This window comes from Coregonus clupeaformis, unplaced genomic scaffold (assembly GCF_020615455.1).
Source record: "Coregonus clupeaformis isolate EN_2021a unplaced genomic scaffold, ASM2061545v1 scaf0133, whole genome shotgun sequence".
NCBI classification, from domain to species: Eukaryota; Metazoa; Chordata; class Actinopteri; order Salmoniformes; family Salmonidae; genus Coregonus; species Coregonus clupeaformis.
Window position 1 is genome coordinate 80,026 of NW_025533588.1, and position 23,901 is coordinate 103,926.

At 43.5% G+C, this 23,901-nt stretch overlaps 1 protein-coding gene across 1 annotated transcript in view; it reads left to right on the top strand.

The window, feature by feature from the left end:
- The window catches only part of LOC121555926 (integrin alpha-4-like), a 32,226-nt gene extending 17,415 nt beyond the window's left edge, over nt 1-14,811 (top strand). Inside the window, exons 23-28 of the mRNA XM_045213637.1 lie at nt 64-171; nt 11,707-12,039; nt 12,286-12,411; nt 12,503-12,598; nt 13,753-13,872; nt 14,236-14,811. The gene's annotated coding sequence lies outside the window, so the exon portion shown is untranslated. The remainder of the gene's footprint in view (nt 1-63; nt 172-11,706; nt 12,040-12,285; nt 12,412-12,502; nt 12,599-13,752; nt 13,873-14,235) is intronic.
- The last annotated feature ends 9,090 nt before the right edge of the window (nt 14,812-23,901 follow it).

Sequence of the window (23,901 nt, forward strand, 5' to 3'; positions counted from 1 at the left end):
GTTACGGCGCTTTATGGTATTATTGTTCATATCTAGACATGTATCTTTTAATATCATACTCAGGTTGTCAATGTTGGTCCAAGCATATCTCACGGCACAAGAGTGGAAATTGATATCCCCAAAGCTTTAGCACCGTATCCATACAGACTGCTCAACATTTTGGACATAAAGGTATGTGCTTGCGTTGCTCAATTAATGTTATGCAACACTGAATCAGAACATAATTGTACAGATAAAGACAGTCATATGGCAGAACTGGCGCCAGGATAAAGTGACTAAGGGGGTAGTTGAAATCGCAGAGGGGGCAACATTTTTGGGGGTTCTTGCATTGGAATTATATTGAATTCTGCTTATATAATCACGTTATACCATAATAAACATAAAGTTAAAATGCAGAGACTCCGAGATCATTGACTGCTTTTGAAATCTGTAGCCTATCTCTGCTTCTCTGGATCAGCACAATGGTCAGACCCTACAGCAATGCTGTCTAGACGAGCGATTACCCTATTACAAACAGCCTATGTGAATGTAGCCATACACACAGCTGTCTTACCAAAATAATGCAAACTACAGTACCAGTCAAAAGTTTGGACACACCTACTCATTCAAGGGTTTTTCTTAATTTTTTCCTATTTTCTACATTGTAGAATAATAGTGAAGACATCACAACTAAGAAATAACACATACGGAATCATGTAGTAACCAAAATAGTGTTCAACAAATCAAAATATGTTTTCTATTTAAGATTCTTCAAATAGCCACCCTTTGCCTTGATGACAGCTTTGCACACTCTTGGCATTCTCTCAACCAGCTTCACCTGGAATGCTTTTCCAACAGTTTCGAAGGAGTTCCCATATATACTGAGCACTTGTTGGCTGCTTTTCCTTCACTCTGCGGTCCGACTCATCCCAAACCATCTCAATTGGGTTGAGGGCTGGGGATTGTGGAGGCCAGGTCATATATATTAGGATATGTTGTTTGTTAACATGTCAGCACATTTATTATTCGATTGGGCGCTTTTTAGGTTAGGCTATTTCGGAAAAAACCTGCATGATGTGAAAAGTTTCCATCTCATTACATTGTCATACATTTTATATCCAGCATATAGGCTACTTTCTATCATATATACAGTATCTGCTACATGATTTATGTTCGATGTTTTTTTGACGGAATGCTGGTGGAGTGCTGATGTCAGGGGGCCACTTTGGGTTTAGAAGTGGGGAGGAACATTACCTGGCAGGGGTCTAGGGGTCCTCCCCCAGAATTTGTTTGGTCATCTAAAGCTAATTTCCTGCATTTTTACACAATACAATATACCGTCTCTATTTAGAACAAAAAGAAAGCAAAAATGCCCACAGTCATCAAGCTAGGTAAGAGATCATTAATAAATATTTAAGTGATTAATAAGACTGAACTAGATCAAAGGTAATTCAATAATTAATATTGTGTTGCACCTTTAACCAATAGCCTAACAAATGAACAACTCTAGAAAAAATTAAAACTTTGATTGTCTTTATTAAGACATCCTTTACATCAAATTTCAGCCAGACCGACCAGCCAGCCCAAGCCGCCTGCACGCCCAACCCCCACCAATCTAGTCAATAACTCAACTCTCTCCCATCACGTTCCTTCCCAGTTCCCACTTTCTTTTTCATCGCATAGGCCTAATAGTACTGTAGAGCTCTTTTTACTTGCACACAATATAGCTGGGTCACCCCGTTCTGTCCCTAGGGGTCCACAACCACGCAGCGCCCCAACCCAACACACCCCACTCAGGTTTAGGATCTTAGTTAAACATGAATTATTGGTCAAGGCCAAGGACAGGGTGACAACGCACAGGACTGAGCAGCCCAGCAGCTAGGGATTGCCTAAATACAGTTGAAGTCGGAAGTATACATACACTTAGGTTGGAGTCATTAAAACTAGTTTTTCAACCACTCCACAAATTTCTTGTTAACAAAATATAGTTTTGGTAAGTCGGTTAGGACATGTACTTTGTACATGACACAAGTATTTTTTCCGACAATTGTTTACAGACAGATTATTTCACTTATCATTCACTGTATCACAATTCCAGTGGGTGTGAAGTTTACATACACTAAGTTGACTGTGCCTTTAAACAGCTTGGGAAATTTCATAAAATGATGTCATGGCTTTAGAAGCTTCTGATAGGCTAATTGACATCATTTGAGTCATTTGGAGGTGTACCTGTGGACAGTGGCGGCTCCTGAAAAAATTCTCAGGGGGGGCAATTTTTCTGATGATTTAGGTGACCTACACACATTTAAAAAAAGATATGTCCAGCAACAACATGAAGACAGGGGCAGCATATAAGTCAATACTGATATACACATTACTTGCTTCAAAAAGGCCTCATGGTTGAATTGGAAATATGTGCACCTGAGCATAATTCACAACAAGCAAGCAGGAGCTTTTGATAGAGGCTACTGAAAACATTGATGCAAGTTATTGGTAATAGGAAATTTTTATAGACTTCCATATTCTGCCCTCTTGTATAGATTTGTGAAAATGAACAGTGATAGACATTTTGCCTGAAAACAGAATTTGAAAATAATTTCTAGAAAAGGTAAACACAGCTATCTGTATGGCTTTGTAAAAATGAACAACCATATTCTGGCCAATTGTATAGATTTGTAAATATGAACAACCATATTCTGGCCAATTGTATAGATTTGTAAAAAAAAAAGTTTTACTTTTTTAAAAATGAAAAATAACTATTTTAAACAACATCAACTGTGAACTGATTTGGGCATGTGTGTGTTAAAGAGACAGACAGGGAGGGACAAAGAGAGAGAGAGGCTACATTACTTGTACTGAAACTGTTCTCTTCTCTCTTTCAATGCAGCAAAGCGGTCAATGACTTTCTCATTGAAATCAGCCATGCTGAGGACTAGTTTACTAGTTACTTTTTTGATGCGAGAAGTAGCTTGCTGCATGATAAAATTCAACTGATGCACATAGCAATGCACGTAATGGGCATTCTTGAAATGCTCACGTACCTTTTGCTGCACACCAGCCTTCTCTCGCCTCATCACACTGGCTCCATCGTAAGCTTGCGCAATGAGTTTGACTTTCTCGTTGTCGGCAAAAAGACCGTTCAGTCTCTCCAAAAGCACACTGGCGATTGAGACTGAGGTTGATTCCGAGATGGGAAGGAACTCAAAAAAGCGCTCCTGCACTTTGTGGTTGTACCTCAGCACCAGCTGTGTCTGTGTAGAAACGTCTGTGGTCTCGTCAGCTTGGATAGCTACGAAGTTCGCCGACTTCACCTCCTCCACAATATGTTCCCTCATGACCGCTAGCATACACTCCAGTAGCTCGTTTTGAATGGTCTTTGATGTGAACTTCTTTCAAAGAGACAATCGAGTTGCACTGAACGCTAGCCATCTTGATAGTAGTACGTGAATTGATTGACGCTGCTACCCGCTCTTTTCTTAGTTACGTTCATGGTTATGTTACGTATGACGAAAGCGCGTAAGTGCAAGCCCTCAGAAACCCATAGAGATTGTATTGAAAGCTCTGATATTTGAAAAAAAAAGATTTTACATGAGAGGCTATGAGAGACTTCTGGGCGATTTTCAACCTGACTGAAATCGCCCCAAAACGGGCGGGGCCATTTGAAGCACGACTTTAGCCTGATTGGACATTTAGTGGCAGATCAGACGTCTAGATTAGAACACTGATAACTACTGTTGCCGTGATATAATTGATTAGAAAAAAAATCCCTTGCTTTTCCCGTTTGGCAGTGCGTCGCCCATATCGCCCTAATGAACACACCGCCCCTGCCTGTGGATGTATTTCAAGGCATACCTTCAAACTCAGTGCCTCTTTGCTTGACATTATGTGAAAATCAAAAGAAATCAGCCAAGACCTCAGAAAAAAAATTGTGGACCTCCACAAGTCTGGTTTATCCTTGGGAGCAATTTCCAAACACCTGAAGGTACCACGTTTATCTGTACAAACAATAGTACGCAAGTATAAACACCATGGGACCATGCAGCCGTCATACCGCTCAGGAAGGAAATGCTTTCTGTCTCCTAGAGATGAACGTGCTTGGGTGCGAAAAGTGCAAATCAATCCCAGAACAAGGACCTTATGAAGATGCTAGAGGAAACCAGTACAAAAGTATCTATATCCACAGTAAAACGAGTCCTATATCGACATAACCTGAAAGGCCGCTAAGCAAGGAAGAAGCCACTACTCCAAAACCCCCATAAAAAAGCCAGACTACGGTTTGCAACTGCACATGGGGACAAAGATCGTACTTTTTGGAGAAATGTCCTCTGGTCTGATGAAACAAAAATAGAACTGATTGGCCATAATGACCATCGTTATGTTTGGAGGAAAAAGGGGGACGCTTGCAAGCCCAAGAACACCATACCAACTGTGAAGCACGTGGGTGGCAGCATCATGCTGTGGGGGTGTTTTACTGCAGGAGGGACTGGTGCACTTCACAAAATAGATTGCATCATGAGGAAGAAAAATTATGTGGATATATTGAAGCAACATCTCAAGACATCAGTCAGGAAGTTAAAGCTTGGTCGCAAATGGGTCTTCCAAATGGACAATGACCCCAAGCATACTTCCAAAGTTGTGGCAAAATGGCTTGAGGACAACAAAGTCAAGGTATTGGAGTGGCCATCACAAAGTCCTGAACTCAATCCTATAGAAGATTTGTGGGCAGAACTGAAAAACCGTGTGCGAGCGAGGAGGCCTACAAACCTGACTCAGTTACACCAGCTCTTTCAGCAGGAATGGGCCAAAATTCACCCAACTTATTGTGGGAAGCTTATGGAAGGCTTTTTACTAGGATTAAATGTCAGGAATTGTGAAAAACTGAGTTTAAATGTATTTGGCTAAGGTGTATGTAAACTTCCGACTTCAACTGTAGGTATCTACCCTGACGTGGGTGTAATGAATACTCAGGGAGAAAAAGTTGTAGATTCACGCGCAGAGCACGGCAGGTGTTTATTACGCCTTCACAGAAGGCAGAGATCGTGGTCATAGGCAGGCAATGGTCATATACAGGTAGGCAAACAGGCAGGTGATACAAAACTAGGACTGAAGGATAAAACTGGTTCTCACAAACGAGCTAGGAAAAGGGTTAGTAGAGTCAAAACAAACAATACCTCACAAGGCACAAACAGAAAGAAATGAACTAAATAAGGAGCTGATGAGACCAGGTGAGTAACTAACACAGGTGAAATCAATGAACAAAAATGAAATACAGGGCTACGTTCAAGAACACAAAGAAACAGGGCTACGTACAAGAACACAAGGTGAACTAAGAAAACAAATACAGAACCTTACAGTGGGCATGTTTTCAATACAGACTCCTTTAGTCATACTGTATTCCATATAAGGCATCCAGACCTTATGAAAGTTGCCCAGTATACCCTTAATCTTGTAATAAATCAAAGCCAGTGATACATAACTTGACATTGTGGGAGGATAACCAACCTTCCTATTAATGACAATGCATTTCTTAGCTGATATAAATGCTTGGTTACATAGTTTCTTCAGATAACAGTCTCCAGTATCAACATTTCCAAGCAAAGAAGAACAGGGAGAAGGGAGAATCTGTAGACATACTGAGATAAAAGAACATACTCTTTGCCAGAATTCAGCAAGCCTACGCAAATATGTCCCTTTTTGTGTTTTACACCTCCAGCAGAGGAATAACATTTCTGAGTATATAGTATGTTCTATGGATGGTCTTAAACTGCAGTAATTTATGTCTGATATATACATGGCATTCAAACATATCTGTATCCATTCATCATCAATAGCTTCTACCAGGTCTTCCTCACATTTTAGTTTTACAGCCTCTATCTACCCTTGATAGAGTTTGTAAATCAACATTGGAGATTTGTCAGATTGCCTTAAAATAGCATCCGACTTGTCCAGTGTTTGCTGCACAGAGAGAATGAAGTGTTGTATCTGCAAAAATTCACCTCAGCTCCGTCACTTACTGGTCTTCCCTGGCTGCTTGACCCCTTTCACCATCTGATCCTCCTATGATGAGTCATGACTAAGAATTACCTTGGTGTACATTTATACATAATTTTATCCAAGAATATAATCAATTGAAATGACAATTATTCCTAGATCCCAGACTAGCTTTAAGCTTAAGTTGCTGTCCTGTAGCTACTGTAGGTCTACCCATCAATTCAAGATGGAACTTTGTATCATTCACTGATATTGACAGAGCAGCGAACAGTTTTGACAGGGCTGAGCGGGAACTATGCTTCCGCAGAGGAAGGGGAGCCAGCAGGCCAGAGGTGGATGAACGCAATGCCCTCGTTTGGGTGTAGGGACTGATCAGAGCCTGAAGGTATGGAGGTGCCATTCCCCTCACAGCTCCATAGGCAAGCACCATGGTCTTGTAACAGATGCGAGCTTCAACTGGAAACCAGTGGAGTGTGCGGAGGAGCGGGGTGACGTGAGAGAACTTGGGAAGGTTGAACACCAGACGGGCTGCGGCATTCTGGATGAGTTGTAGGGGTTTAATGGCACAGGCAGGGAGCCCAGCCAACAGCGAGTTGCAGTAATCCAGACGGGAGATGACAAGTGCCTGGATTAGGACCTGTGCCGCTTCCTGTGTAAGGCAGGGTCGTACTCTCCGAATGTTGTAGAGCATGAACCTACAGGATCGGGTCACCGCCTTGATGTTAGCGGAGAACGACAGGGTGTTGTCCAGGGTCACGCCAAGGCTCTTCGCACTCTGGGAGGAGGACACAACGGAGTTGTCAACCGTGATGGCGAGATCATGGAATGGGCAGTCCTTCCCCGGGAGGAAGAGCAGCTCCGTCTTGCCAAGGTTCAGCTTGAGGTGGTGATCCGTCATCCATACTGATATGTCTGCCAGATATGCAGAGATGCGATTCGCCACCTGGTTATCAGAAGGGGGAAAGGAGAAGATTAGTTGTGTATCGTCAGCGTAGCAATGATAGGAGAGGCCATGTGAGGATATGACAGAGCCAAGTGACTTGGTGTATAGCGAGAATAGGAGAGGGCCTAGAACTGAGCCCTGGGGCACACCAGTGGTGAGAGCACGTGGTGCGGAGACAGCTTCTCACCACGCGGTAGGAGCGACCGGTCAGGTAGGACGCAATCCAAGAGTGAGCCGCGCCGGAGATGAGGATCTGATGGTTCACAGTATCAAAGGCAGCAGACAGGTCTAGAAGGACAAGAGCAGAGGACATGATGAGCATAGTGTTATGTATTGACTGTGCACTACATTTACATTTTAGTCATTTAGCAGACGCTCTTATCCAGAGCGACTTACAGTTAGTGAATACATATATATTTTTTTTATACTGGCCCCCCGTGGGAATCGAACCCACAACCCTGGCGTTGCAAACACCATGCTCTATCAACTGAGCTACAACCCTGCCGGCCATTCCCTCCCCTACCCTGGACCAATTGTGCGCCGCCCATGAGTCTCCCAGTCGCGGCCGGCTGCGACAGAGCCTGGATTCGAACCAGGATCTCTAGTGGCACAGTTAGCACTGCGATGCAGTGCCTTAGACCACTGCGCCACTCAGGAGTACTAGAGGTCTGCATTCCCATGGGATGCCTGCGGGACCTGCGGGTCCAAATAGAGATCATTGAGGCACTGTCTGTGGGCGGGAGCGGGCGGTCAGACAGATGACTTTGGGATGGAAATATACTGAACAAAAAGATAAACGCACATGCAACAATTTCAACTATTTTACTGAGTTACAGTTCATATAAGGATATCAGTCAATTGACATAAATTCATTAGGCCCTGATCTATGGATTTCAAACGACTGGGCAGGGGTGCAGGCATGGGTGGGCCTTGGAGGGCACTGGGGAGTCAGGCCCAGCCAATCAGAATTAGTTTTCCCCCACAAAAAGGCTTTATTCCAGACAGAAATACTCCTCAGTGTAATGTTTAATCAGCTTCTTGATATGCCACAACTGTCCGGTGGATGGATTATCTTGGAAAAGGATAAATGCTCACTAACAGGGATGTAAACACATTTGTGCACAACATTTGAGAGAAATAAGCTTTTTGTGCATATGAAACATTTATTTTTTATTTCAGCCCATGAAACATGGGACCAAAACTTTACATGTTGTGTTCATATTTTAGTTCAGTGTATTTTTGTTGTCCCACATATTATTTGGAAACAGTCCTCTTTCTGCTTTGTATGCGTTATCCTACCTATTGTATTAAAAGCAAATCTTTTTCGCATTATTCACACACAGCATTAGCCGCTTCAACTTCAGTAGCCTACCTCTCCTAGTTGGGCATGAGCGTTCAAGTGTGCCTAGTATGTGTGGTCTCATTGAAATAGAGTAGGCTGCCTACAGTACATGGGTGGAGAATCACGTGGCAGTTAACTTTCAATACAAATTCTGTATCATCATTGAAAAGGAAAAAGGCACAATGCGCACATCATTTAGGCTACAATGGTGAGCGGCCTTTTCATTTTCAATAAGTATTTATTACCCATTTATTTGTCTCTGCCTGCAAATCGTCCTGCTAAAAGGTAGGCTATATCCTATAGGCCTATGCAAAACGTAGCAAGTGTTGCTGTCATCATTCTTGTTGCTTCAAGTTAAGTAGCCAGGTAGGCTATAGCCTATGCGTGGGCGGAGAAACACGGGGCAGTTATCGTTCCAAGGAAATGTACTTCCTAAATAGGCCTATGATTAGGCTATAGTTTACTACATTGCCTAGAAAGTCCTAAATATTGATCACCCATATTTCTCTGAAAATCTTCCCACTCCTAAAAGGTAGGCTATAAAAATAGATCAAGAAAATGTGAAAGTCTCTCAAACTCTGCTCTCTTCAAACTACATCTACCATATTGGCTGATCTAGCACAGTAATAAAGATATAAGGGCCATGTGAGAATCTCAGGTAATGTTATTTTTGTGCGTTTCATATTGCCTATAGGGCGCAAAATTGCTGGGACCATGACTGGCAAGTGAGCTGTGTCACATAAGCCTAAAATAACATTACGGAACTGCGGTTGGGTTTGGAACCAGTTCTTGCGGAAGCGGGTGGGAGTCGGACAGGAAGCCAGCTGGTGCAGAAAGGGTGTGGTATGAAAAGCTGCCGGTGCAGGAAGGAGCAGGATGAAGAAATTGGTCTTGCGCAGACCTCAACTGTGCACCAAGACAGTGAAGCCTGTAACATTAGAGCTGTTTATTACTGTGTCAGTGTGAAAAGTAGGGTATTAGCTAGGGAAACTGACAGATCAATAACATTACATTGCCATACTGACAAAAACAAACTCACATTGCACTGTAAAAAGTTAAACAGCTGTTGTCTTGCCAGCTACATCAGTCAACTAAAGAGTAGCCAGTTTCTGCTCTGCTTGCTTTTACAACTCGGTGAAAGAGCGCAACACATACACACTGAACTAGGCTCAACTCTCCCGTGCTTGTCCAGCCAGCCTTCCAGAAGCCTTTCCTTCACATGAGCCTGTCAGCCCGCTCTGTGGCGTCCATGTGGTCCTAAATCCAGCCATCTGAACACTCCAAACAGGGGGGAGATAAACATCCCGTCCGACTCTCCAACAGCACCCTGGAGAGGCGTACTGGGAATGGACAAGATAAATATTTGGAGTCCCTGCTTATCACAGTGGGCACTGCTTATCACAGGGCGGCATCAGCGCTCGCCTAAAAAGCCTGTATGCCACTAGTTGAGATAAATAGGATTTGGACAGAAATATGTGAGGTTTTATTCATTGTTGGAGGTGCATCTTGGCCAGTTTAGCTCAGAAAATGTCGCCCTAGTCAATCTGCCACCATAGGCAGCAGCCTAATTCTGCCTTAATGAGCGGACGGCCCTGTATGGGGAATTCATAATAATGAAAAACTATCTACCAAATCGATGAATATTAAAATGTTGATTACTTCTCCTTGCCATTATCATTCACCTGATGATAAGAAAAGACATGAGGTTTATTTTTTGCTAACATATCATGGGGGTCGCTGTGTTGCCAATTTGCCTAGGCGGGGGTCCCTGGGCAAAAAAAGGTTAAAGACTCCTGGTTTATCCTAATGAACATGATCCATGTCTCTGTTACAGTGAGGGAAAAAAGTATTTGATCCCCTGCTGATTTTGTACGTTTTCCCACTGACAAAGAAATGATCAGTCTATAATTTTAATGGTAGGTTTTTTTGAACAGTTACAGATAGAATAACAACAACAAAATCTAGAAAAACGCATGTCAAAAATGTTATAAATTGATTTGCATTTTAATGAGGGAAATAAGTATTTGACCCCTCTGCAAAACATGACTTAGTACTTGGTGGCAAAACCCTTGTTGGCAATCACAGAGGTCAGACGTTTCTTGTAGTTGGCCACCAGGTTTGCACACATCTCAGGAGGGATTTTGTTCCACTCCTCTTTGCAGATGTTCTCCAAGTCATTAAGGTTTCGAGGCTGACGTTTGGCAACTCGAACCTACAGCTCCCTCCACAGATTTTCTATGGGATTAAGGTCTGGAGACTGGCTAGGCCACTCCAGGACCTTAATGTGCTTCTTCTTGAGCCACTCCATTGTTGCCTTGGCTGTGTGTTTTGGGTCATTGTCATGCTGGAATACCCATCCACGACCCATTTTCAATGCCCTGGCTAAGGGAAGGAGGTTCTCACCCAAGATTTGACGGTACATGGCCCCGTCCATCGTCCCTTTGATGCTGTGAAGTTGTCCAGTCCCCTTAGCAGAAAAACACCCCCAAAGCATAATGTTTCCACCTCCATTCCTCCTCCTCCAAACACGGCGAGTTGAGTTGATGCCAAAGAGCTACATTTTGGTCTCATCTGACCACAGCACTTACACCCAGTTCTCCTCTGAATCATTCAGATATTCATTGGCAAACTTCAGACGGCCCTGTATATGTGCTTTCTTGAGCAGGGGGACCTTGCGGGCGCTGCAGGATTTCAGTCCTTCACGGCATAGTGTGTTACCAATTGTTTTCTTGGTGACTATGGTCCCAGCTGCCTTGAGATCATTGACAAGATCCTCCCGTGTAGTTCTGGGCTGATTCCTCACCGTTCTCATGATCGTTGCAACTCCACGAGGTGAGATCTTGCATGGAACCTCAGGCCGAGGGAGATTGACAGTTCTTTTGTGTTTCTTCCATTTGCGAATAATCGCACCAACTGTTGTCACCTTTTCACCAAGCTGCTTGGCGATGGTCTACACAAGCCCATTCCAGCCTTGTGTAGGTCTACAATCTTGTCCCTGACATCCTTGGAGAGCTCTTTGGTCTTGGCCATGGTGGAGAGTTTGGAATCTGATTGATTGATTGCTTCTGTGGACAGGTGTCTTTTATACAGGTAACAAGCTGAGATTAGGAGCACTCCCTTTAAGAGTGTGCTCCTAATCTCAGCTCGTTACCTGTATAAAAGACCTGGGAGCCAGAAATCTTTCTGATTGAGAGTGGGTCAAATACTTATTTCCCTCATTAAGATGCAAATCAATTTATAACATTTTTGACATGTATCTTTCTGGATTTTTTTGTTATTATTCTGTCTCTCACTGTTCAAATAAACCTACCATTAAAATTATAGACTGATCATTTCTTTTGTCAGTGGGCAAACGTACAAAATCAACAGGGGATCAAATACTTTTTTCCCTCACTGTATGTATAGAACTGACTTATCCTGGTGTTCACATTACTTTGTCTCTCACACACAGTCATCTTCTGGGTGGTGTTACGTTCGAAACTCCACTGATGGGACCAGCAGTACACATGGCAACATGTATGGAAGCCAGAGAGCCAGTACCATTGACAGTGTTTGGTTGAATGTGACAACTACCACTGACAGCTATTGGACGAATAGATCCAGCACCACTCACCATTATTCGGCTAATACTTCCAGTACCACTGACAACAATTGGACTAGCACACCCTATCGGGCCAATGTGAGCAACTGGACTAGTGTTATTGAGGATGAGTGTGATCTGCCCTACTCCAATCCCTTGAATGAACTTTTCTTCTTCTTCACGAAAAGAAGTAGAAGACATATGGTAAGTAAGTTTGTTACAATGTTTTGCTTGGAAGCCACTTTGTGACCAGAACACAGTACACCATTGGACAAATCCTAACTTGTAGATACTGTATGTTTGAGTTTCAGAAAAGTATGTTGAAATCATGCATTCATGTCAATGGGAGAAATGTGGATTTAACTGTGTACATATTTCAAATCAGTACTGGGCGTTGATGAGTAAAACTATGAACAATTGTATGATGGAGGACGTTGTCTTTTTGTCCAGTACTGTATGAAAGAGGATGCTCTGTGTCTGTACGCGGTGTGTGAGCTTGGAGACATGGACATTGGGAAAGATGCCACAATTGAAATGGAGGTCGAAATGAATTCGGGAGTTTTAAACATCTCACCGGTGAGGACTGTGCAGTGTATACTAATTGTATAGGTTTTTACGTAAATTAATAAGTATTTAGGTGACATTTACCCCCATCTCTCTCTCTAAGGGAAGACATGGTGTCATGCTGTTAGAGACCACTGCTGTCATATCGCCCAAGAAGGACCCATTTATTTGGTTCTTACAAGAAGACCCCATTACAGTGGTAAGTCAAACACTTCATATTTTCATGAGAATCCCCAAATCTACTGAGTAAATGGCAACTGTGGGTCCCTTGTGGGTATCAAACCCAGGTCTCTCAGAGCATAGGCAAACTTGCTAACCACTGCTCCTATAGGGTAAACCCACTTGTGGGAGATTGTAAGCTTCTCTAGGCTAGGGTTGCTACAAACCTGTACATAGCCTGTTATCTTCAATGTATTTGGGTCATTCTACCAATTTGGTGCCTTTTGAAATGTGTAACTTGACTTCACCTAATTTTAACATCCTATCATAAAGAGCACATGTTCAACTTAATAAAAAAACATGTTTTCCCATCTCAAGATGTTAAATAACAAAATGACTATAGTAAGTGCCTATTAAGTGCCAAATAAAGTAACAGGGTTGACCGTAACAAACAGGGTTGATGTTTTCATCTTAAATCAGCCATGAATCCCCTTGTGACAGGGGAAATGGATGCTTGTGTTCCACATTTAATATATTTTTACATTTCTAGCCTGTCTATCTATGGGTAACAGGGTGTACGTGTTATGCTCAGTTTTCCACCACAAAACAACAGAAAATGGCCCAAAACAATAGAAAAAGCTCAGCTCACTATGATTTCCTTTGAAAAAAAATATTATAAAAGGAATAGTTTCACCATGTTAAAACGAGAGTTCAGTTCACGTAACAGGGTTGACCTAGAAATTTGGGACAGGTTGTTTGTTTGTTTTTTACCTTAAAATGAATCACTAATCACATTAAATTAATAATAATCTTCAGAAATGACTTTGTTAAAGCAACAAAATAACTAAGGCTTTACAATGATGGTGACAATTTGGAGAAATGTTGGGGTTAAGTGGGTTACAATCTGCCTGGAAGTCACAGAGGGTGCTCGGAGGGACATTTCAGAATGCTTAATTTTGCCACTTTAGCAAGTCTTTCCTCATAAAAAAATCTGATTTATTGAATTCTCCATGTGGTCTATATTAAAGGGCACTTATTGAATATAAGTATTTTTTATTCAATATCAATTTAAATTCAACATTGGTGCATAATTCCTACTTAAAATATCAAAAGGCACTCATTTTGTGGAACAATAGGAATAACATCCACAGCATTGTTGTTTATCACTTACATAATTGGATCTATGTTCTCCAGATTGTCCTGGAGGCCCATCAAAGCCACAAACTGAAGCCAGTCATTGAGCTGTCCATCATCATGGCCAGTCTCTTACTAGGCCTCCTCATCCTTACCTTGCTGGTCATCTGCATGTGGAAGGTACATTTCCTAGTTCATAATAACTAGTTGATTTCCTTGTTCTTATTGGTTAATTTCCTGGTTCTTACTGGTTAATTGATTGCGTCTTACTGGTTCATTCCTGGTTCTTACTGGTACATTTCCTGGTTCTTACTGGTTCATTTTCTGGTTCTTATTGGTTCTTTATGTAATTGTTATGCATCATGTGAATGTGTATTATGCCAGACTAAGCTACTGCTGCATTTCATCTACAGTCTTTAAGACCATACATCATCACTATAATTATATTTTAACAAAGTAACAATTAACAATTGTTAATTGTTAACAATTAGAACTGTGCGTATCTGTTTTCATGGTGTACTAAATCAAGGACTTTGTTCACAGAGTGGATTCTTTAAGAGTAAGTATGAGCAAAAGATGGAGAATATCCGAAGTCACAGCTGGGACTACTGAGGACGGACAGTGATTCAAAACAAATATATGATACAATATCATAGTTAAAGTAGAAATTCAGTACAACATAATGTTAGATGGTTACTCAACCTGAAAGTAGTCTAATCATCTAACATGAATTATATTTGCTGACACCCTGCAGTCAAATTTTGTCACCAGTAGACTAACTAGCTAGCTAGCTAGCTATGTAAACCACACCCTTCTGCGAACGCACCTTCTGCGATGATGGCTTCAAGGCGATACTTATTTGAATTAGGTAAGAGAATAAGATATTACCATTGGTGTATTAAAATGACCGGCTTCATATGGTGTCACACAAAGCCTTAGTAATCCCGCCTCCTGAATTCAGAGGAGGAAGCCAGTAACTTTATAGTCAAACGTTATCGATATACCAGCAACAGTCATTTTTCATTCTTTTGTCATCCTACTATGATCTGGTTTCATCCAAATATCATCCAATCTGATTAAATCAAATTGTATTTGTCACATGCAAATAGTCTGCTGTAGCCATTTGATTAGATGTTCAGGAGTCTTATGACTTGGGGGTAGAAGCTGTTTAGAAGCCTCTTGGACCTAGACTTGGCGCTCCGGTACCGCTTGCCGTGCGGTAGCAGAGAGAACAGTCAATGACTAGGGTGGTTCGAGTCTTTAACAATTTTTAGGGCCTTCCTCTGACACCGCCTGGTATAGAGGTCCTGGATGGCAGGAAGCTTGGCCCCAGTGATGTACTAGGCTGTACGTATTACCCTCTGTAGTGCCTTGCGGTCGGAGGCCGAGCAGTTACCATACCAGGCAGTGATGCAACCAGTCAGGATGCTCTCGATGGTGCAGCTGTAGAACCTTTTGAGGATCTGAGGACCCATGCCAAATCTTTTCAGTCTCCTTAGGGGGAATAGGTTGTGTCGTGCAGTCTTCACGACTGTCTTGGTGTGCTTGGACCATGTTAGTTTGTTGGTAATGTGGACACCAAGGAATTTGAAGCTCTCAACCTGCTCCACTACAGCCCCGTCGATGAGAATGGGGGCGTGCTCGGTCCTCTTCTTTTTCCTGTAGTCCACAATCATCTCCTTTGTCTTGATCACGTTGAGGGAGAGGTTGTCGTCCTGGCACCAAACGGCCAGGTCTCTGACCTCCTCCCTATAGACTGTCTCATCGTGGTTGGTGATCAGGCCTACCACTAATGATGGGGTTGGAGTCGTGCCTGGCCATGCAGTCATTAGTGAACAGGGAGTACAGGAGGGGACTGAGCATGCACCCCTGAGGGGCCCCCGTATTGAGGATCAGCGTGGCGGATGTGTTGTTACCTACCCTTACCACCTGGGGGCTGCCCATCAGGAAGTCCAGGATCCAGATGTAGAGGGAGGTGTTTAGTCCCAGGGTCCTTAGCTTAGTGATGAGCTTTGAGGGCACTATGGTGTTGAACGCTGAACTGTAGTCAATGAATAGCATTCTCACATAGGTGTTCCTTTTGTCCAGGTGTGAAAAGGCAGTGTGGAGCGCAATAGAGATTGCATCATCTGTGGATCTGTTGGGACGGTATGCAAATTAGAGTGGGTCTAGGGTTTTTGGGATAATGGTGTTGATGTGAGCCGTGACCAGCCTTTCAAAGCACTTCATGGCTACAGACGTGAGTGCTACGGGTCAGTTGTCATTTAGGCTGGTTACCTTAGTGTTCTTGGGCACAGGGACTATGGTGATCTGCTTGAAACAAATAAATTACAAACAATGCAAAAAAACTAACAAAATAGCTTGGTTGGTTAAGAGCCCATAAAATGGCAGCCATCCCCTCCGCCGCAATTATGAATGCTTACTTACAAGCCCTTAACCAACAATGCTATACAAGAAATAGAGTAAAGAAAATATTTGCTAAATAAACTAAAGTTTACAAAAATAATAATATCAAAAAGTAACACAATAAATTACATAACAATAACGAGACTATATACAGGGGGTACCGGTACTGGGTCAATGTGCGGGTGTACAGGTTGACTGTTCGTGCCCTTTAAGTTGTATAATATTGAACTTCCCCTTTAATCAGTGACTGTCTCATGAGAAAAACTGGCAAATAGACACACTTTAAATGTGAACATTGGCACAACTTGAATGAATCATTATGTGAACTATTTTTTGTATGTGAACTTATATGAATTCAGTGGAAAATGACAAAATAAATGCACTTTATATCTGACAGGAGATATCTTGATACTGAGATTAACCTACATGAACAAAAGCAAACAGCACTTCATATAGTAACTAGAAAAAATGCTCAGCTTTTGAAATGCAACTATGCCTTTCTATGCAACTCACATTTTGGAAATGTCTCAGAAAATGTTATAGTCTAAATTCTAATAGTTTACATTGTGATGCCATCTAAATTGCAGCATTGTTTTTGTAACAGATTTTTTGTGCCATATGCTGTAAATGATTAAAGTTACTCCTGTGTAGGGAGACAAAGTGTTGTTGTCATTTTGTAGGCGGAGTCTGACTGCCTGGTTCTAATCAAATGTCACCCATTCTTGTTTTCACAATGATTATTTTAGATACCTACAATAAGGTATGTGTAGCATGTACAGTTCTTTCTGAAAGTATTCAGACCCCTTGACTTTTTCCACATTTTGTTACATTACAGCCTTATTCTAAAATGGATTAAATTCAAAATAATTCCTCAGCAATCTACACAAAATACCCCATAACGACAAAGTGAAAACAGGTTTTTATAAATGTTTGCACATTTATTAAAAATAAAAAAATAAATACCTTATTTACATAAGTATTCAGACCCTTTGCTATGAGACTCGAACTTTAGCTCAGGTTCATCCTGTTTCCATTGATCATCCTTGAGATGGAGTCCACCTGTGGTGAATTCAATTGATTGGACATGTTTTGGAAAGGCACACACGTGTCTATATAAGGTCCCACAGTTGTGAGTGCATGTCAGAGCAAAAACAAAGCCATGAGGTCGAAGGAATTGTCAGAAGGATTACTTTATCCTATCCCAGGTATTCCTTAAAGAGGTGAGGTTTCAAATGTCTCCGGAAGGTGGTGAGTGACTCCGCTGTCCTGGCGTCGTGAGGGAGCTTGTTCCACCATTGGGGTGCCAGAGCAGCGAACAGTTTTGACTGGGCTGAGCGGGAACAATGCTTCCGCAGAGGTAGGGGAGCCAGCAGGCCAGAGGTGGATGAACGCAGTGCCCTCGTTTGGGTGTAGGGACTGATCAGAGCCTGAAGGTATGGAGGTGCCGTTCCCCTCACAGCTCCGTAGGCAAGCACCATGGTCTTGTAGCAGATGCGAGCTTCAACTGGAAGCCAGTGGAGTGTGCGGAGGAGCGGGGTGACGTGAGAGAACTTGGGAAGGTTGAACACCAGATGGGCTGCGGCATTCTGGATGAGTTGTAGGGGTTTAATGGCACAGGCAGGGAGCCCAGCCAACAGCGAGTTGCAGTAATCCAGACGGGAGATGACAAGTGCCTGGATTAGGACCTGTGCCGCTTCCTGTGTAAGGCTGGGTCGTACTCTCCGAATGTTGTAGAGCATGAACCTACAGGATCGGGTCACCACCTTGATGTTAGCGGAGAACGACAGGGTGTTGTCCAGGGTCACGCCAAGGCTCTTCGCACTCTGGGAGGAGGACACAACGGAGTTATCAACCGTGATGGCGAGATCATGGAACAGGCAGTCCTTCCCCGGGAGGAAGAGCAGCTCCGTCTTGCCAAGGTTCAGCTTGAGGTGGTGATCCGTCATCCATACTGATATGTCTGCCAGACATGCAGAGATGCGATTCGCCACCTGGTTATCAGAAGGGGGAAAGGAGAAGATTAGTTGTGTGTCGTCAGCGTAGCAATGATAGGAGAGGCCATGTGAGGATATGACAGAGCCAAGTGACTTGGTGTATAGCGAGAATAGGAGAGGGCCTAGAACTGAGCCCTGGGGGACACCAGTGGTGAGAGCACGTGGTGCGGAGACAGCTTCTCGCCACGCCACTTGGTAGGAGCGACCGGTCAGGTAGGACGCAATCCAAGAGTGAGCCGCGCCGGAGATGCCCAGCTCGGAGAGGGTGGAGAGGAGGATCTGATGGTTCACAGTATCAAAGGCAGCAGACAGGTCTAGAAGGACAAGAGCAGAGGAGAGAGAGTTATCTTTAGCAATGCGGAGAGCCTCCGTGACACAGAGAAGAGCAGTCTCAGTTGAATGACCAGTCTTGAAACCTGACTGGTTTGGATCAAGAAGGTCATTCTGAGAGAGATAGCAAGAGAGTTGGCTAAAGATGGCACGCTCAATAGTTTTGGAGAGAAAAGAAAGAAGGGATACTGGTCTGTAGTTGTTGACATCAGAGGGATCGAGTGTTGGTTTTTTGAGAAGGGGTGTAACTCTCGCTCTCTTGAAGACGGAAGGGACATAGCCAGCGGTCAAGGATGAGTTGATCAGCGAGGTGAGGTAAGGGAGAAGGTCACCGGAGATGGTCTGGAGAAGAGAGGAGTGGATAGGGTCAAGCGGGCAGGTTGTTGGGCGGCCTGCTGTCACAAGTCGCAAGATTTTATCTGGAGAGAGAGGGGAGAAAGAAGTCAAAGCATATGGTAGGGCAGTGTGAGCAGGACCAGCAGTGTCATTTGACTTAACAAACGAGGATCGGATGTCGTCAACCTTCTTTTCAAAATGGTTGACGAAGTCATCCACAGAGAGGGAGGAGGGGGGGAGGATTCAGCAGGGAGGAGAATGTGGCAAAGAGCTTCCTAGGATTAGAGGCAGATGCTTGGAATTTAGAGTGGTAGAAAGTGGCCTTAGCAGCAGAAACAGATGAAGAAAATGTAGAGAGGAGGGAGTGAAAAGATGCCAGGTCCGCAGGGAGTCTAGTTTTCTTCCATTTCCGCTCAGCTGCCCGGAGCTCTGTTCTGTGAGCTCGCAATGAGTCATCAAGCCACGGAGCTGGAGGGGAGGACCGAGCCGGCCGGGAGGATAGGGGACATAGAGAGTCAAAGGATGCAGAAAGGGAGGAGAGGAGGGTTGAGGAGGCAGAATCAGGAGATTGGAGGGAGAAGGATTGAGCAGAGGGAAGAGATGATAGGATGGAGGAGGAGAGAGTAGCGGGAGAGAGAGAGTGAAGGTTGCGATGGCGCATTATCATCTGTGTAGGGGCAGAGTGAGTAGTGTTGGAGGAGAGGGAGAGAGAAAAGGATACAAAGTAGTGGTCGGAGACTTGGATGGGAGTTGCAGTGAGATTAGTAGAACAACATCATCTAGTAAAGATGAGGTCAAGCGTATTGCCTGCCTTGTGAGTAGGGGGTGACGGTGAGAGGGTGAGGTCAAAAGAGGAGAGGAGTGGAAAGAAGGAGGCAGAGAGAAATGAGTCAAATGTAGTCGTAGGGAGGTTGAAATCCCCCAGAACTGTGAGGGGTGAGCCATCCTCAGGAAAGGAACTTATCAAGGCGTCAAGCTCATTGATGAATTCTCCAAGGGAACCTGGAGGGCGATAAATGACAAGGATATTAAGCTTAAATGGGCTAGTGACTGTGACAGCATGGAATTCAAATGAGGAGATAGACAGGAAAAATTTAGAATGTCCACTTGGGAGAGATGAGGAATCGTGTGCCACCACCCCGCTGACCAGATGCTCTCGGGGTATGCGAGAACACATGGTCAGACGAGGAGAGAGCAGCAGGAGTAGCAGTGTTTTCAGTGGTAATCCATGTTTCCGTCAGCGCCAAGAAGTCGAGGGACTGGAGGGTAGCATAGGCTGAGATGAACTCTGCCTTGTTGGCAGCAGAACGGCAGTTCCAGAGGCTGCCTGAGACCTGGAACTCCACGTGGGTCGTGCGTGCAGGGACCACCAGGTTAGAGAGGCAGCAGCCACGCGGTGTGAGGCGTTTGTGTAGCCTGTGCGGAGAGGAGAGAACAGGGATAGGCAGAGGCATAGTTGACAGGCTGCATCAGATGGCTACAGTAATGCAGAGGAGATCGGAATGAAATGAACTAAACATCTGGGAAAGGAGAGAGCGGGGCCTCCCTCACCACAACTCCCAAATATAACTCTCCCAACTTCCACCTCAGAAACTATAATTGTTGTAAACTACAGCGGTTCAATGTTTTCTAGGAATAGACTAACTTAGTTTATTCAGCTAGCTAACTAGGTGCAGTATTATTTCGTGAAAATCGTCCGGGCATCTCGTCATAAGACGCCACAGCCAGCTAGCATGCCGGTCTCCAACAACACGGTTTAGCGCCAATACTCGGCCACAACAAACCACCAGTGTATCAACACGCAAGCAGATCGTTCGTGTCCGTGTCTAACGTTGTGGGTTAGTTCCGACAGCTTGAGCGAGTCCGTCGTCAACTTATTCAGCCAGTTAGTTAGCTAGAATAGTTAGCAAACTAGCTAGCCATTGCTTTCAGACAAAGAAGAACCCCTCCTCTCACGGCACGAACACACTGAGAGAGCCAAACTTACCCGACGACCTCCTCCTTCGCCTCCTCCTTCATGACATGACACCTAAATGACTCTCAGACCATGAGAAACAAGATTCTCTGGTCTGGTGAAACCAAGATTTAACTGTTTGGCCTGAATGCCAAGCGTCACGTCTGGAGGAAACCTGGCACCATCCCTACGGTGAAGCATGGTGGTGGCAGCATCATGCTGTGGGGATGTTTTTCAGCGGGATGGACTGGGAGACTAGTCAGGATTGAGGCAAAGATGAATGGAGCAAAGTACAGAGAGATCATTAATGAAAACCTGCTGCATAGCTCTCAGGACCTCCGACTGGGGCGAAGGTTCACCTTCCAACAGGACAACGACCCTAAGCACACAGGCAAGACAACGCAGGAGTGGCTTCGGGACAAGTCTCTGTATGTCCTTGAGTGGCCCAGCCAGAGGCTGGACTTGAACCTGATCGAACATCTCTGGAGAGAATTGAAAATAGATGTGCAGCAGCGCTCCCCATCCACCTGACAGAGCGTGAGCGGATCTGCAGAGAAGAATGGGAGAAACTACCCAAATACAGGTGTGCTAAGCTTGTAGCGTCATACCCAAGAAGAATTGAGGCTGTAATCGCTGCCAACGGTGTTTCAACAAAGTACTGAGTAAAGGGTCTGAATACTTATGTAAATATGATATTTTCAGGGTTTTTTCTTCCATAAATTAGCAAAATTTTCAAAAAAAATTGTTTTTGCTTTGTCATTATGGGGTATTTTGTGTAGATTGATGAGGAAAAAACTATTGAATCAATTTTAGAATAAGTCTGTAACTTAACACAATTTTGAAAAAGTCAAGGGGTCTGAATACTTTCCGAAGGCACTGACTGTATTCACACACTGTGTGTTTGGCTAACTAGCTATTGTTCTGATAAGGTGATGTTAATCAATCTTTGACTAAAAAGGAAGACTAAAAGTTTGAAAAACCTCTTTAAAATATTAATTTGGTGAAGAAAACGTATCGCAAATTGCCAGCCTAAGTCTTACACAGACCTTTTATCGCTATAAAAAAAAATCTATCTTATGGGAAAATTGATGGGGGGAAATGGCAGCAAATCACTTTTTTGCTTTGTGTGCTACAAAATGACACCGGCACACCTCAGCACTCTATTGCACTGAAATGTTGGATGTTTTCTTTTCTCAAACGGTCTGTTAATAACTTTTCTAAAGACAGTTGAAATCAGTTATTTTGGAACTGCATGACCTCTCTATGTCAATTCCACTAAATGGTACTTGTCTTTACGATGTTACCCATTACTTGAAGTTGAACCGATTTCAATTAAGTCAAGTACTTATTCTGGAAACCATTGGTTTGAATTCCTTTGCAACACTTCAAGGAGCCACATGGTGGCACTGGTTAACGCCATACACGCCTCAATTGTATAGAGCGGTTAACAATTTTCTGGCCCGCTTTTACCCTGCATTGATATCAGAAGTCTAATAGCACTATGGGGTGATGACAGTCTGCTAAATTAACTAAATATAAATGTATATGTGAAAATAAAATTATTCTAATGAGCTCTGCCCCAAAGCAAGGCCAATAATAATACCCAGTGTGCTTTGCAATTTATTTTGGTATGTTCATAGACATTTTCATTTTGGTAATTTAGCAGACACTCTTATCCAGTGCATTCAACTAAGGTAGAATAAACAACAACATATCACAGTCATAGCAAGTAAACATTTTTGTAACCATTACTGAGAATATTGTTGCGGTTCAGGCCAGCTACTTGCAAATTTGTTTTTGTATTTTAAAATACAAAATGCATGTAGTTTAATTAAATACATTACAAAATATAAGTACTTCGTGGTTCATTTCAGTGCCAATATATCCTCCAAACACTGGCTTCGAGGCCATTATCAATTTTATACAATGGGTTACCAACATATTCAAATAATGATTGACATATTTTCATTAAAAACGTTATTTTGATAAAATTATTCATACTATTTCATCCTGCCACAAGACATAGCCCCGACACAAATCTAGGGTTGCTACCCAAGCCGGCTGGTCATTCGTTCTATCAGTTCAGTTGCCAGAGACGCGACCCAATCATTCAGTCTTTTTGTTCTGTATATATGGACGCTACCCAGTCGTTCGTTCTAAATGTTCCATTGCCATACTGGCTGGCAACGTTCATATCTCTTGCTTGCTACTTATCCAACTACGGCTAACTTACAGTCACGTCAAACAGTGCAGCCAGAATAACAACAGTAGCTGCATTTGCATTTGTTTAAGCTGTCTCAAACTGTCAAAACTAACCCAAAACTTTACACAACGTTAGACACGGACACGAATGATCTGTTTGGCGTGATAACACACTGGTGGTTTGTTGTAACCGAGTATTGGTGATAAACCGTGTTATTGGAGGCTGGCAGGCTAGTTGGCTATGGCGTCATAGGATTCGGTGCCCTGGACAGTTTTCACGGAAGAATACTGTACCAAGTTAGCTAACTGAATAAACTAAGTTAGAGTCTATTCCTAGAAAACATTGAACCGCTGTAGTTTACAACAATTATAATTTCTAAAGTGGAAGTTGGGAGAGCTATATTTGAGTGTTTCAGTGAAACGTAAGTGAGGGAGGCCCCGCTCTCTCGCTTTCCCAGATGTTTAGTTCATTTCATTCCGATCTCCTTTGCATTATTGTAGCCATTTTCTGTAGCCTGTCAACTATGCGTCTGTCTATCCCTGTTCTCTCCTCTCTGCACAGGCTATACAAACGCCTCACACCGCGTGGCTGCTGCCACTCTAACCTGGTGGTCCCTGCGCGCACGACCCACGTGGAGTTCCAGGTCTCAGGCAGCATCTGGAACTGCCGTTCTGCGGCCAACAAGGCAGAGTTCATCTCAGCCTATGCTACCCTCCAGTCCCTTGACTTCTAGGCGCTGACGGAAACATGGATTACCACTGAAAACACTGCTACTCCTACTGCTCTCTCCTCGTCTGACCATGTGTTCTTGCATACCCCGAGAGCATCTGGTCAGCGCGGCGGTGGCACAGGAATCCTCATCTCTCCCAAGTGGACATTCTCTCTTTTTCCCCTGACCCATCTGTATATCTCCTCATTTGAATTCCATGCTGTCACAGTCACTAGCCCATTCAAGCTTAACATCCTTGTCATTCCCCTGGAGAGTT